General features: G+C 41.4%; 1 protein-coding gene and 1 long non-coding RNA gene across 19 annotated transcripts in view; one reads left to right on the forward strand and one right to left on the reverse strand.

Moving 5' to 3' along the window:
* MAGI2 (membrane associated guanylate kinase, WW and PDZ domain containing 2) overlaps nucleotides 1-15698 on the reverse strand; it is a 1074597-nt gene that overhangs the window by 535023 nt on the left and 523876 nt on the right. The window contains exon 1 of one of the 18 annotated variants that reach the window (XM_039518233.1): nucleotides 13973-14014. The exons of the other annotated variants lie outside the window; for them this stretch is intronic. The gene's annotated coding sequence lies outside the window, so the exon portion shown is untranslated. Of the gene's footprint in view, nucleotides 1-13972; nucleotides 14015-15698 lie in introns of those variants that run through there. 18 annotated transcript variants of the gene reach the window in all.
* Nucleotides 12117-15042, forward strand: LOC120393677. The gene is made up of 3 exons (XR_005592111.1): nucleotides 12117-12316; nucleotides 13007-13156; nucleotides 14896-15042. It is a non-coding gene; the product is annotated as an uncharacterized LOC120393677 (long non-coding RNA).

Below are 15698 nucleotides of genomic sequence, written 5' to 3' on the forward strand. Positions count from 1 at the left end.
TTCACTCCCAGCACTGCCACATTCTTCCTGTGTGGGCTTTGGCAAGTCATCTGGGATCAAGTTTACAGAAGGACTCAACTCCCATTTACGCACCTAAATAAGAGCCAAATTTTCAAAAGGGCTTAGCTCCCACTGTTACACTTATGGCCAGATTTTCAAAATACCTTTTGAAAAATCTAATCACTTAGTTCAGTGCCTATATGGGAGCTGAGCTCTTTTGAAAATCTGACCTTAATTGTGGGTTCTGAGGGCTTCTGACATTCTGGTCCTCAATCTCTCTCTGCCTTGCTTTCTGCCTCCTTCCCTTTGCCTGGCTTGTCTATTTATACTGTAAACTCTTTGGGGGCAGACCCCATTTTAACAAATGTATGTGCAGCACCTTGCAGAACTGGAAGGACTGGACTATCCACATAGCGCAGTGGAGCTGCTGTACGTGGCTATTCCAAGCCATTCCTGTGGACCTAGGTTCTGCAGTGTGCAGACCCCCTGCCTTGGTAGCACTCCTCCCCCCATATTGCTGGAACCACACTGGTTCTGCTATGCTGGATTCCCTTTGGACCCTGTATGTATGTGAGTGGGTAAAGTCAGGGCCTATATTTTAGCCTATTTTAAAATCGACTATGTACTCTCTTTTTTTTTGGCCCCCGTCACTGTAGTATCTAAGCACCTCACACATATGTATGCAAAACACCTTGTGAGGTACAGAAGTATTATCATCCCTATTTTAAAGACCAGGAAGCAGCAACACCAGACCCTGTCCTGGGTCAAACAGGAAGTTTGGGACAATTCTGGGAAATGAACCTGCAGGTCCAGAGTCCTAGTTTTACACCTTAACCAGAAGGCCACAGGCACACATTTTTTAGAATTACTTTTAAGTCTATTATCTGTACTAGCTATAAAGGTGAGTTTTGTACCAGACTTGAAAGCTTGTGCAATTTCCCTTGAGAACTTGTGATAGACTGAATCATGGGCTTTCTTGAAAGGGGTATGTGAGGTGAGGGGCTTTGTGGAGTATGTCTACAAGTGTCTCCTTGCAAATGGAAGAACAATTAAAAAAGCTCAGCTATATAAAGCAGTGGAGAGGAACAATCCTGCACTGCCCCCTGAGGATGGACTAGATGGTATTTTCCATCTCTAATTTCTATGATTCCACGTACGTGCAAATAAATGCAAGCCCCATGAGTCCCCACTACTGTTCTTTTGAGTAATTGGCTCACCGTCACAGGGATTCCTACTGGTAAGTGTCACCTGTGTTGTATTCTCTCTCCAGAGGCACAAATGACATATGTCACCATTTTAAGTGCTTTTTCACACTAGGGAAAAAAGAACATACAGGAGCAGTTCTGAAAAGGCATTTTTGTTTCTATGATGTGTAGATTGCAGGTTCCTGGTCAGAAAAATGACCTGAGAAAAGTGACTACTTGGTACTGGGCACATCTGTCTTTGTGTGCTTTCTGAGACATGTCAGCTTAGCTTACTGACAAAACAAGTTTCTACATCAGGATAAAGTAACATCATTGTTTTTGCCTTATCAGCAAAACTACTAGCTAAATTCTTATTCCACTGTTCATGATCATTGTTGATCATTATAGATGTCCCTTAAATCTCAGACCCTGCATGAAACCAAACCCAACCTTTAAGTGTCAATTTCAAATCGGCATCCTGTCCTCTTCCTGATGTCCCTCCTTCCCGAACTCTCTTTTCTAATATCCAGCCTGTGACATCCATTCTGAGAGTTCATGAAGTCTGGCAGTGTGTGATGGCTGTGTTGTCTTTAAAGATTATGCTGTCCATACCCTCCTCTTTCTCTCAGAAATGAGCAATGAACCATGTGGCACCTAGCCCAGTAAACCCACGTGTTTGTAATATGAAGACACTGAGAGGCTCACCAGACTGCTACACCTGCTGAGACCCTGCAGTGGATTTGAAAGGACAGTACCAGAACAGGTCAGTCTGTTAGAGGTTGTAGAAAGAGAAGATGGGAGTCTGTGAAAGGACAGAACCATTGGTATGACACTGGTGGTGAAAAAAATAAAGAGATTATTTTTGGGAACAAGGGCCCTAGAGTTGGGATTTGTGTGGGGCATAAAACCACCTGGTTGTGTTTAGCAAAGAGAGGAGACAAGGGAAGAAATGGATTTGAAAAAGATCAGCTGGGATCTGAAGAAGCGTCTGAACTTGACAGGGCTCATCCAAACCAAACCTAATCAAATCTCAATCTTTTGGTGGTTTGCCCAAAACCAGTTTGAATTTCACAGGCCATGTGGTGCTTACACATTTGGCTGTTAAAAAAAATCTTAGTTTTACTTGGAAGCTATGGCATGCCATAGCGTCCTGTTTACAGTCACTTGCTTTTTTTTCTTCCTAACAATTAACCAAGTGGCTGAATAACGTATGAGCATGAAACAAAACCCCAGACGTGAACAAACCGAGCTTTAGAGATTCTACATTTAGATTCAGTTCTACATCGTGCAGCTTGGGTTCATCTTAAGTGTAAATGCATAAGGCCAAATCCTGTGGTCCTTACTCCATCAAAACTCACACTTACACCCAGGGGAAAGCATGATACTTAAACGTAAGTTTTGGTGAACTGCAGAATTTGGCCCATAGTTATACAATTCAGACCTGTTCCTACATATCAGGCAAAAAACTAAAAACATGTTTTTATCCTGCCAAATCCATTCCAATCTACTGGCTACAAACTGTGTTCAAAACTGAATATTGTTACCAGAGAAACGGAGCTGAAGCCACTGCTGTCTCAAAAGATTTGACCTAGCAATTACATTTTAGACTGTGGACTCGTGTTCATAGAATGCTTTACTCAGCTGTGTCTGTCTGCTGTGTTCTCATATTGTGGCACTGAGGTATAAGGATCCTGCCTTTGTGAGCACTTCAGAGAGCTTGTACATTTCACTTTGTTATCTGCAGGCAGTAACAGAAAAGACAGGCGGAGTGGGAGAAGCACTGTGCACTTGCAATCATGAAGAAAAAGCACAGCTCAGGTTTGCAACAGTAACCAACAGATATTTTAAAAAACCTAAATCAATTTAAGAAAATCAGCCTCGCAACCTTCATGTTCTTTTTTTGTTCCAGCTGCTTGTTAGATCCCTGAAGATCTCATTTTACCATCTTTCACACTCTGTATTGCAGGCACTGTTTGGGGACAAAGAGATTGGAGGAGACCGTCTCCATAGTTCATCAGTATTGCTACCACAGACTGGCCAGATAGGTTTCTGTTAAGCAACATGGAGCACTGCCCGCTCCAAGAGCAATGCCATCTCGACAGCACCTGACACCACTAGCTCAGAGCCTGATCTTCTAATTGTTGTACATGGGAGTGTTACCATTTGATTTAATGGGAGAGGATTAGATCTCTAAAAGGCAAGCTAATGGAAGTGTGAATGAATTGCCTCCCCAAACCCTCATTTAAAAAACAACACAAAATGATTAGCACCTGGAAACCACTGAACAGTTTAATTTCTGGAGGCGGTTGCATTTTGTGCTTACCGACTTTGATTCTGTTTCTTTACAAGGCCTTTTTCCAAAGCAGTATCTAAGTGAAAGAACTGGGTAAATCTTAAGTCTGAATGTCTGGTCTTGTGTCTCACTGTTTGCATGTATTTATCTGTTGCACCATGTTGGCTTTCTTCCATTACACAGAATTAAGAAAGGGAATGGGGCAAGCCTTGGGTATGCTGGCTCTGCGGCAGGCAGACTGGCTCGCAGGCACAATCAGAAAGCTATGAACATCACAGAGCTGCCTGGAGTGGGGAGCACTCATTTATATTAGCTCCCTGTGCCCTGCTAGTCATAGACCTCCAGACATTCAGCCTCTCCAGCTGAAGGTTTGCAGCCCACAGCAGCTACAACAGGATGGTGGGACTTATTTCTATGTGCTCACGGCCCCCCTTCCCCTTCCACCTGCTGACTTCCTGAACACAGCTGTGGCTGGGGAGAGAGCCCTGAAACTTGAACTGTGACTCATTTAAAATGCCTCCTGATCTGACTCATGATCAGTGGAAGGACTTGCTCATCATTCCCAACACTTAAAGGGCCCCATATGAGATGAGGTGGGAAGAGGTGCTTGAAGAAAGCCAAGGCTATAATTTTGGCTGCCTCTAGATTTTCCCCCCTCAAAACACAGTGTTACGTCCTTGGCTGCAGTGCTTACATGGATCCGCAGCTGGAGAGGTTAATTTAGCCTGCATCTAGCCCAATGGCTTTCTTCATTAACGGCCATCTATGCCTGGGAATGACTAATGCTTATCAAAGGGGCAATCGCAGGCACAGAAGCACATTAGAATTTCACACAAATGCCAGTTAGTTCTCCATAAAAAGAACCACAGCCAACAAATCAGCAATTTATAGCGTGGACTTTACTCCCTTGGATTTGCATGCTCACCACTCAATTCATCCCATTATCCCCATGCACCCCTCTGAACTGCCCCACCCCTTTCAGTTTTGTGGTGGTTATTAATTTTTAGTGTGCACAGATCTCCTTGCATCTTGATTTTTTTTCCATCTCAGCTGCAAGGTTTTCTCTGCAGAGCCTCCCCACCCCATACAAATGCATGTATTCCTGTCTAGTGTTTGAGGTTTTTTAGTTTGTGAATATTGATTTTAACCCTGTCTTCACATAATTTTTAAGCCAGCCTTTCATTTGAGGGTGGGAGATGGGGGTGATCTTAGATTCTTTTCAGTTGTTCTGTGATTCCTATTCCTGTTCACTTGCTAAGTTTTACAGCCTGGGATTTGATGAGTTGAAGTTATATTATGATTACCAGCATTTTACAAAATGTAATGAAAGCAATAAATATTATTTCTGTGCTTTTTCGTGCTTAAAAAAACCTCATAACAATTTCAGTCCCCTGCCAGCTCACAAAAAAGGGGCTCATAGGGAAAGTGGAAGAAAGAAGCAAGTATCACATACTGGCTCACACCGAGTGCCCAGGAGAGCAACAGCCTAGAACTGCAGGGCTCACGAATGGTGCTGGATGGAGAACCATGAGGCTGCAGTCTTTTGTTTAGCTACTGCATAGTTACAGCATGGGCAGCAGTAGTGCAAGCATCCCCATACTTCAGCACCCAGGCCTCTATTTTGAGTGAGAACATCCACACTGCACCCACGTGCATGCTATACTCAAGTTATTGCACCCCCAGCTGGCACTGAACTGAACCAAGTGAGCTTCTAGGCCTTCTGGGGACCCTTGGTTCTTAGTACTGCAATAATGTAAGCTGCTCTTTGAAATCTTTCACAAGGTGTTGTGAGAAAAGTTGACTTTCTGGGCATGTGCACAGAAGTGATGTTAGCGGAGCGACTCATTACAGTACAGATACCCCCCGACTTACACAATCGTTCTGTTCCGGAAAGCCTTGTGTAACTTGAATTTTGCATAAGTCAGAAATGTATACCCGTACATTACACAAAAATTTCCGCAACTCAAAGATCCTATTTCTGGCTTATGGAACTTTTTCCGTAAGTGCAAATTTGCATAAGTCGGGTCTTGCGTAACCCGGGGAGCGTCTGGTTTTGCATTAGTAGCCTGTGTTCTGGTGTGAAGGCATGGATCCCAATCAGAATTAGAACCTGTACCAAATGGCATTAATGGAATTCTCTTTTCAGGAATAGGAGGCAAATGACAAGGCAAAAGCTGGAGGGCCTTTTGGCAATTGCTTCTCACCCTCAGAAGGTGGAGATGTGCTTTGCTCAGGAGATCATGCAGGCTGCATGAAGACATGCTGGTAGAGTCAAGACTTTTCATAGCTAAGGAATCTCCCTTTGCTGACCATGCATCTGGAGCAGCAACACTATCACTGAGTGGGGAGATTACATTTTCTTGCAGCTCCACGATGACCAGCACTAGGCACAGAACTTTCCTAGGAGGAAGGCTACCTTTATGGAGCTGTGCGATGAGATTGCCCTGATAATTCAGCCCAGGATACATAGATGAGGCAGTCCATACCAGTCCAGAAGTGGGTTGCTATTGCCATCTGAAATCTGGAAACCCCGGACTGCTACAAGACGGTGACTACTCGGTTTTGTGTTGGGAAGTCAACTGCTGGCACTGTGGTGATGGAGGTTTACAAAGCAGTTATAGCTCTTGTTCACTCATAGATAATTAAGATTCAAAATGTCCCTGAAATAATAGGGGCTTTCAGTGAATGGGCTTCCCGAACTGTGAGGCTGCCATCCATGGCACACAGGTGCCCATTATCTGCCTCCCCTAAAGGGCACATGATTATCTAAACTGGAAAGGATAGTACTCCATCATTCTACAGGCTTTGGTGGACCAGAGAGGACAGATCAACTCTGTGGGATGCACAGACAGACAGCATGATGCCAGATTTTCCTGGAAATCCAGCTTTTTCCAATTGGGCCCCAAGGAGAATTTGAGGAAGGTACTGGGGCCCATCAGCATGCAAGTGGACTCTAGCTCCATCCACACAGCACGCAGTATTTTCAGTATCAGCATGACTCTGGCTTCAAACCTATGCACCCTGATGGGCTAGCTAGCTCAAGTTTAAAGCACCATCACACTCAAGCTAGAGATTTGTGTGTGTGGATGGGCTAGGGGCAACACTCAAGTTATAGGAGTTAACTGATCTTAAGAGATGAAGGGAGACCATGCCCTATAACTAATACTTTGAGCCATCTTGTCCCCTGCTGCAATTTTAAGATGGCTGCAGCCTTCAGTATGAACAGGCAGTCAGAGTTTAATTATCAGTAGAATATTTTTAAATGGACAAAAGTTGGAGGGTTTGTTTGTTTTTACAGAGGTTCAAATTTCTCGTCTGACAGCCTATTAAAGGGTCCCTTTAATACATTCAACACTTCATTATCTGCAGAAGCTCTTAGAAAAGTTGAGTAGAAAAGAGGCAGAATATTTCCTGGGATCCTCAAGACCCGATGTCCCTATAGACTGTAATTACCCTTTTGTTTGGCATCCATCTACCAAATTTCTTGTGAAAGCCCAACTTTTTCCTCCACCAAGAAACAAATGGGCTCCTGCCAAAAAACAGTGCTGTAACTTTAGAGAGAGGAGAAGGTGGCCAGTATTAATGACAAGATGAAATGTTCCTTAATGCATTCCAACACTTTGTTCCTCCCAGGATCCTTCTACAAGCTATGATGTGTGATGCCAAATACCGTTTTTAAAGCAGAAACAGTAACACCACTAGACAGTAGATGGGCGTGAGCTGTCATATACACCAGCACTATGGTGTTAGTGTCATGTATCAATTAGCAATTGGCTTGAAAAGCTGTGGATACAGACATTTTTCCAAGTTTGTGTTGTGGTTCTTGAGCTGCATAGAAATTAAAGGGAGAGAGTACATTCCGGTGTTAGAGCAGGATTCCTGGATCCTACTACAGCTCTGTCAGTCGCTTGCTGTGTTGTTTAGATATGTCACTATGCCTTAGCTTATCAATGTGAAAAACTGGTACTATTACTACTTAGCTCCCTCACAGAGGCTAAATTCATGCTTCCTTCCCAACTGTAAAATGATCTGAGATTCTCTGGATGACAGGTGTTAGATAAGTGCAGAGTATTGACGACTCTCTATTTTGAAAGGTCACCACCAAACTAATTGATGGTCTTGGGTCTTCCAAAGAGACAAACATTATTTGACATGGACATGAAAAATCATTTGGGACAAAATCCTGAAATTACCGGTAATTAAAAATTCCCATGTGAATTTTGAAACAGCTAGAGGGAAAATATGAACTCCCATGCACTGTATTAACCCAAATTTGGAAAGGTTTCTAGGATACCACTTTTTGGAAGTAACTGAGATGATAAGAAAACCTCCTCCTTACTGCATGAGTAAACACTGTCTTCTTTATTATTGTTGTTATTATCAAATATTTGTATTGCGGTACCATTTGGGCGCCCTGACCAGGGACCCAGGGCACTAGGTACTGTCTACAACTATGATTGAAAAACAGTCCCTGTCCCAAAGAGTTTGTTATGTACAGTAAAAGCATTTAACTCATTCTCATTAATCATGGTGCAGTTTTATGGGGATGCAGGGAGGTGCAGACTCAACAATCAGCTGGGAGAATCAGACTTCACTTCAACACTAGTACAATAGCATTGGTGAGATGCCTGAATGCTTGCAGAAATGTGGGAGTACTTTCACTTTTCACAATAACCACATTAGTCCTTGCCAACAGAGCACATTTGCATGACTTGAATTCCTTGACCTAGAACCACCACCATGCACCTGCTCCTTGTAATATATAAATGCTATCCAGGGCTGGCATAGGCATGTTGCTGGCCATTGGGCCTGTAAGCCAGTGGCAGAAGGATCCACTTATGCCATCCCAGGGCAACAGCTGAATGATGCTACAGACAGAGCTAATGCCATTGGTAATAGCCAAGCTTCATAAAAGTATTTGATTCTGTCAGATTAGTGTCATTCTGTATTAGTTTACCCTTAATTTACTTTTTGAGGGTGCACTTGCTATAATGGGAGTAGGCACGACAACTAAGAGGGTTAGGCTTTCGCAGGCATATCCTCATTTATGTATTTCCTCTTCCATCAGTATCTCCAAAGATAAACAAAAAACCCCAATGCCTTACATCTTTCAATGCTGACATCCTAACAACATGTCCCTGGAAATCAAGAAGAGTAGTTCTATTAAATAGAAAAAGGATCGTAGGCTATCGATCTCTGAGGTAAATGCAGCAGTCATTTTAATTACTAATAGGCTGAATCTGTCCTCGGCTAACCTATCTCTAATTAGACACTTTAGAAATAGCTGTTCAAATTCTTGTTAATCTTATCCACTCTACAGCTTTGTGAAAAAAAAAAAGACACAAACGTCAAGTCAAACAGCATGTTCTCAGTTTTCCATTCATGTTAAAATGAGGAATGAACAGGGTGGCACACACTAATTCTTTCAGCAAAAAGGGTCTGAGTCACAGCCACAGCCTGGAAGTCTATGGAAAAGCGCATAACCTTTCTCCCTTGTGCACTACTTTTAAACCACCTACCTTACTTACAAAAGAGGTGTGCAAATAATTAACAGCATTCTATTGGCATGAATAGTGATTCAGTAGTAACAGAGTGCTTGCCTCCGTGATGGGTGCACACAAAGGCTATCACCGGTAGCTTCCTGGGGTCTGCATTATGCAGTTCTTCAGAAAAATTAAAATGAAACTTTAAGGGAAAATAGCATTGTTGCTTTCTTCATGATTTATTTGGTACTTATTTCTCATTGTCTTAGTGTTGCTTGTTACAATACTGCACCTCTCTACTCACATAGCATCAAGAAAGCAAATGAGTAACACTGATAACACATCCTGGCCTATCGGTTGTAGTTCTGAACCTTCTGTCAGCACTGTAAGATGTTCATCTTTCAACTCCTGAGGAAAGGGAAAACAACTGCTTTCTCATACAAGACGCTTCACAGCACAATGTAAATCCTGCCCTGCCAGTGGAAAATCAAAGTCATTATTCCCGGGTTCCTCATTACTGGTGTTGGCACTTTTAGTCATGTTATTGAAACATTAAACTGTTGCCTTGGCCCCTGGTCTACAGAGAACTGTACTAGCAACGGTCAACAAATTTTGTACAAACGAGTTTGCTAATATATATAAACATCCGACATCAGATTAGAGAACTTGATCAAAGACTGGAATCACTAAGAATAATACCGCTTCGTACTTATACTTCATCTGAGGCTATCAAAGCATTTTACAAACATTAACTTTCGGGAAGTGTCAGAACCCCCAGTTTTGCAGATGAGTAAACAGAGATGTGTAATGACTTTTCCCCAAGGTCATCCTGCAAGTTAGTTTCAAAATCAGGAAGAGGATGCTTGAGACCTGAACCGCAACTGTCTATTCTCACCATTTAGACTGCACTCCTTCTACCACCAGCTGTTACTTTATTCCAGCAGCAATATTATTGCCCTGTTACATTGCAGATACTCTGTTTTGATTTACTGAAATTTGTAAGGCAAAAGCCTTGAAAGAAGCCAATTACTACAAATGAAGAAAACAATGACACAACACTGTACAAGAGTATGTTAGATACTTCCTGGCTTTGAATATGAATTCAGATACATCAATTAGATTTAGGGTCTCTTTTGGGTATTTCCATACACTGAGTCTGGACAAAATTGGATTTTTACTCCATACACCGTTAATCAAGCCCAAATCAAAGAAGAATCCATCTCAGAAAAGTCTTGCATAAGCTATCATCTTTGTATTTACAAAAGATTTGCCATGTGTTCTTCAAGTTTACTTGAACCTCATAGTCTTTCTTGTTTTTCCTTATTCAATTAACGCATACAATCACTTTGATTTGTTTATTTCTGGATACTATATATTTGCAGTTATGAAGTAACAGACACAGACACCAACCATTCTACCAAACTGAGATGCACTAATTTTGGGGCATTTGGGGCAAACTTTTCTAGTCGCCCTACCCCTTACCATTAACGGAATCTGTCCACGCACTCCCTCATTACAGCACAGACAAGGCTTCCTCAGCAGCAGAGTTTGGGCTGAAGGAGACTTAAGGGGACAACTGGGGAAGGGGGAGGAGCTGGGGAGGGAGGTAGAGCTGGTCTGGAGGTGGAGAGGGAATGAGGGCAGAACTGAGCTGGGGGTGGAGCAGGACTGGGGGCTGACCAGGGTTGGGGGAGGAGTGAGGCTGGGGGCAGAGCTGGTCTGGGGTTTGTGGGGGCTGGAAACATGGCGCTCCCTCCCTGCACCATAGGGGTAGGCCTGGACCCTGCTGCGTGCCCCCACTGAATGTTGCACTGTGCTGCATAACGGAGGTGTACCCCATAGTTTGGGGACCACTGTTTTAGGGTGTTCCTCCAGAACAGATGCTTTTAAAGTGCTTTTATTATTCTCCAATGATCAAAGAATCCCTAAATCAGAAACAAAGCTTTCCCCAATATTGTTTGTTGTTCTTCTTTATATAGCAGAGAATTATATTAAAGATTTCACATAAAACAAAGAAAGCCTGAATACGATATTAAAAATGCATGGAGAAGCCAAGTCCCAAAAGAGAAGCACATTGGAGTAGCATGGTTCTTTTTCTCAGTCTCACACACTGATTTGATATCTTCCAGTCTGTAAAATCCTAGCATACATGAAATCTGAATGGGGTCTTGTCTTACGTTGACATCCCACTCTCCTTGCTCACACATAGAAAAGTTGCTATTTATGGAACCTATTACACACTTGACACAAGAAGCAGGATCCTCATGAGAACTGTAGACAAAAATAATACAACTAAGGTATCCAGCAACAAAGCCTAGAATATGAGATCGTTACACACTTCAATAAAACAATCCTCAGATCCCAGCTGTGGAAAATAACAATACTATTATTAAAATTCTGGACGCTATAATAATATTTTACACTTGCATAATGCTTTTCATCTATAGATGTCAAGCACTTACAAAGAGGTTTTGGAATCATCATCTGCATTTTACAGATGGGGTGCCCAAGGTATGAAGAGACAAAGTGACTCACCTATGGTTTTAGAGGAAATTATGGGCAGAATCAGGATTAGAATTTACATCTCCTGTGTCTCTGGCCAGTTTCTTATCCACAGGACCTAATGGTCTCCAATAGGGAATGAAGGATAAGTCTGGCTCATTCTTAGACCAGTGGAGAATAGCTAGGTAAGACTCAAGATGAAGACCATATGAAGGACTTTTGTCAACAATAAGGCCTTGCCTACACACAAAAGTTGTACTGTTTTAACTATATGCTATAGTTAAAGTAGTACTATACCTCTCGTGTGGACACATTTATACCAGTACAATTTATTCACATAGAGGAAGGGGAATAAGCTATATTGGTATAAGGCACCTTGATCCTGGTATAACTATATTGATAAAAAACAATCACACCCCTAATTGACATAGTTATACAGATACAAAAACTTTGTGTAGACCAGCCTTGATTGTATCACATATTGATGTCAGTTACTGTTCCTGTCAGGTGCTACAGCACTAAAGCGATGTCTGCATGGTATCTCCATGGTAACATATGGATGCAAATTCCAGGCATCATTTAATCTGATAGTGAAACTGTTCCTTGAACTACTGTGCAGCTTGGAATGGAGAGGGATTAGCGCTCTGATTTATTGCATGGTTGAAAAAATGAAATGAGAAAAGCTGGACATCCTTAATAGCCCACAAGAGGTTTTAGCCTTCAATAAAACCTCTTGCCAAGCTATATGAAAGATTCAAGGAGAAACATAGGACATTTCCTAATGAGCCTGAAGAGGAGACATCTCTAGGGTTATGCCAGTGAGAGGGTGTTCGTAAGACTCCATTTAGAAACAGGTTTATATGATAACTAGTCTTTTTTTTACATTAACAAAGATTTCTTTTGAAATATTATCTATTTAAGATGCAATTCCTTCTCTTGTAAGCTCCTTTGTACACATTCTACCAAATGAGTTTAATTTGAGGGTTTAAAGAATAATTGTTTTGTGAATCTCTCTCACCTTGTGACTGGTCTTTCTAACTTTAAATATTAAAAAAACCTGCATTAATGTTGTAGATATGTAGTTAAAGTCAATGTGATGTCTCCTGAAAATCCCAATATAATATGCCTTTTTAATTAATTACACAGACCTTAATTGGAGCAGAATAACAAATAAAATAAAGTAACAACAAATATGAATACAGCTATCACATTGAAAAGGATCCTTATGTACAAACTACACCCAACCCACTCCATTGCTGGGTTCAGGACTCCAGCTGCCAACTGACAAACTCTTTGCCCTTTACTTGCCCAAATACGCCAGGCCTTAAAAGATGCAGTAAGCGCACACAGTCACCACAGTTTAAAACACTAAACATCACAATCCTCCCTGCCCTGTACTTTTTAAATTACAAATTAGTCTTTTGGGAGGTTTATGATTCCATTTGGCTAGAAATGCCTGTCAGGAAGAGCAGTTGTCACTTGCTCCCTCTTGTTCCTCATTGACCTTCACAGATTCTGTTTTCACAATAATATTTTCATTCCAGATTCAGTTTCTATATTAACACTGGCGTTGGAATCATCATCAAAAAAGAACAATTTCTTTCTGCAGTAATTAGTGTCTCCTGCAATATCAGTTCCTTTGCTATTTTCTAAACAATTGCATGTTTCTTCATTATTTCTCTATTCATCACAAGGTATGTCATGGATCCTAATGATTTTTTTTATACCTTTTTCCTACTTCTTTCTTTTCCTGTCATTTCAAACTAAATACTCCCTAGGCCTAGGTATAAAAACCCAGCAGGCTCATGTTTTGGGCTTGTCACTGCTGTTTTTTCATCTAGTTCTTTTGCTACCTGTGGTCTGAGCAAGCCAAAACTAATTCTTACTGTGCATTTAATACTGCTGACACTTACACATGCTTAGTTTTATACATATGAGGAGTCCCATTGAACAGTAGGGCAGAGACTATCCTGAGCACGTTAGGCATGTGAGGTGTTGCTTGACTGGGGCCAAAGATATAACACTGCTGGAGATTTTTATATGGTGGTCTGAGGTATTGATCTGTGCAATAAAAGAAACATGATATCCCACTGCTCCTCTCAGTTTAAGTTACTTTGTGTGAATAATACTCAGCAGCTTCTCTTTTAATTTAGATTTCTCATCTGAAATATAAAGCTCTCCCTGAGAACTTCTGCAGGTGATTACCCAAGAGGAAGCTCTGGGAGAGCTTTTTAAGATTATCCAGGAAATCAGATACACTTTCTCCTTCTTTTTGGTTTTGAACGTGAAATTTATCTCTCTCAGCTAGGAATTTTGCTTGAGGAACATAGTGCTTTTTAAACACTTCATCCAATTCCTCATAGGTCAAGTGGGAAAGATAAGTCTTTCACGCTGGTAAATGTCTCTTCCAACCAGATTTAGGAAAAAGTATCTGTTCTTTCAAATGTCTTCAATGATGTTGGCATAAAAATACTACTGCAATATTTATACATAAACTGTAAACTCCTTACCTTTTTAATTAAAATGGAAACCATCCATTCTCTCAGATGTGGCCATGCCTAACTTTCTTTGTTCTTTCTTTTAGCTAGAAACCTCTTCCATCACTATTATCACACTCACCCCCTTGTTGCTGTAAAAGGATCTTATCAAATCCTGGGATGCAGCTGTTCCTAAAATACTGTTTCAGAGTTGAGAGAGAACTTTTAGCTAAATTTACAAATAAACTTCCCTAATGGGTTCAGTGTCTAAATTCAGCTGCAACTGCCATTGTCTTTGAAAAAACTTGTCAGTTGAACTTCGTCAGCCACAATGATCCAGATCTTAAAGAGAAAGTAATCACAGCTTACCACAGTCCTTAAGGCTCCATACATTACGATCACATAAAAAGAGGTAATATAAAAGCTCCAACAACAAGGCATGTATATTTCATGATACACAGTTTATGGAGTGACCACCTTTGTTGGATGGAAAAGAACACAAAAAATAAGGAAGAATGCTTTATTTTAAAGGACATTCTAGGGAAACACCATTTCCCTAAGCATATCATGTATTTATATTGCCCTCAAATATAAAATGCAAATATCATAAGCTTTAATTTAATGTTTAAAATGGTCAAGGGACATCTCTTAAAATAAGAGACAGGTGGTCACCCTAAGGGACAAATCAATTAAAGAAGGAACCAGTTCCTTAAAATAAAGACACGTGGTCACCCTGACAATTTATGACAAACAGTAATTTTAGACTACACATTATAAAAAAGGAACAGAAAATACTACCTACTTGGAACACGTCTGAGTTAATAAGGGAACTAATTTGCTCTTGGAACTTAAATATCTGTGTTTGCTGATTAAATATCTGTATTTGTGATTTTAATTGTAGAACCTTCACATTCCCTTAGAGTAAATTTTTGCAATTAATTTCCTTTTTTAAATAGAAAGAAAAATGAGGAATTCTCTACGTTGGATAATGCCAGAGTCTAGATCCTGAGATGAGACTGAAGAATGACTGGCTCTGCAGTGTGCTAGGTGCTGTATAAACAGTCGCTCTGTCCCCAGCTTAATGTTCTAGGCTCTTGAGATATTAATATTAGTTACCAATCACTAGCTTTCTGACATATTTAAAGTGAAAAACAACAAAGGAATGAGTTTTGTTATTTTCAAAAGAAAATGCTTCGTAGTGACAATCTGACAAACCAGGTCCTCAGGAACTCATGTTTTAAACAACTGTGAGATACCGTAAGGGCAATAAAAAAAATCTTAAAAGTGATGCTATGTCCATCTGTTGACTCAAATGAAACATTGCATGGGAAATCCATTGCCTTTTATTGATTCTGGGCTTAAGTGGCAGTTGCATGATACATAGGCCTTATGGGATATGTCCACACTACAATTAAAAATTCGTAGCAGGTGCCAGCTGACTCAGGCTCATGGGGCTCAGGTTATGGGGCTATTTAACTGCAGTGTGGATGTTCAGGCTGGCACTGGAGCTTGAACTTGGGACCTTGTGAGGGGACAGAGTCCCAGAGCCCGGGCTCCAGTCAGGGCCGGTGCAAGGATGTTTCGCACCCTAGGCCAATCAACTTAGGCGCCGCAAGCCTGGGAGGCGGGAGAAGTGAAGCAACCACGGCATGCTTGGGGAGGAGGCGGGGCAGGGGTGAGCTGCTTCACTTCTCCTGCCTCCCAGGCTTGCGGCGCCAATCAGCTTAGGTGCTGCAAGCCTGGGAGGCGGGAGAAGTGA

The sequence above is a fragment of the Mauremys reevesii genome, linkage group 1, assembly GCF_016161935.1.
Source record: "Mauremys reevesii isolate NIE-2019 linkage group 1, ASM1616193v1, whole genome shotgun sequence".
Lineage (NCBI taxonomy): Eukaryota > Metazoa > Chordata > Testudines > Geoemydidae > Mauremys > Mauremys reevesii.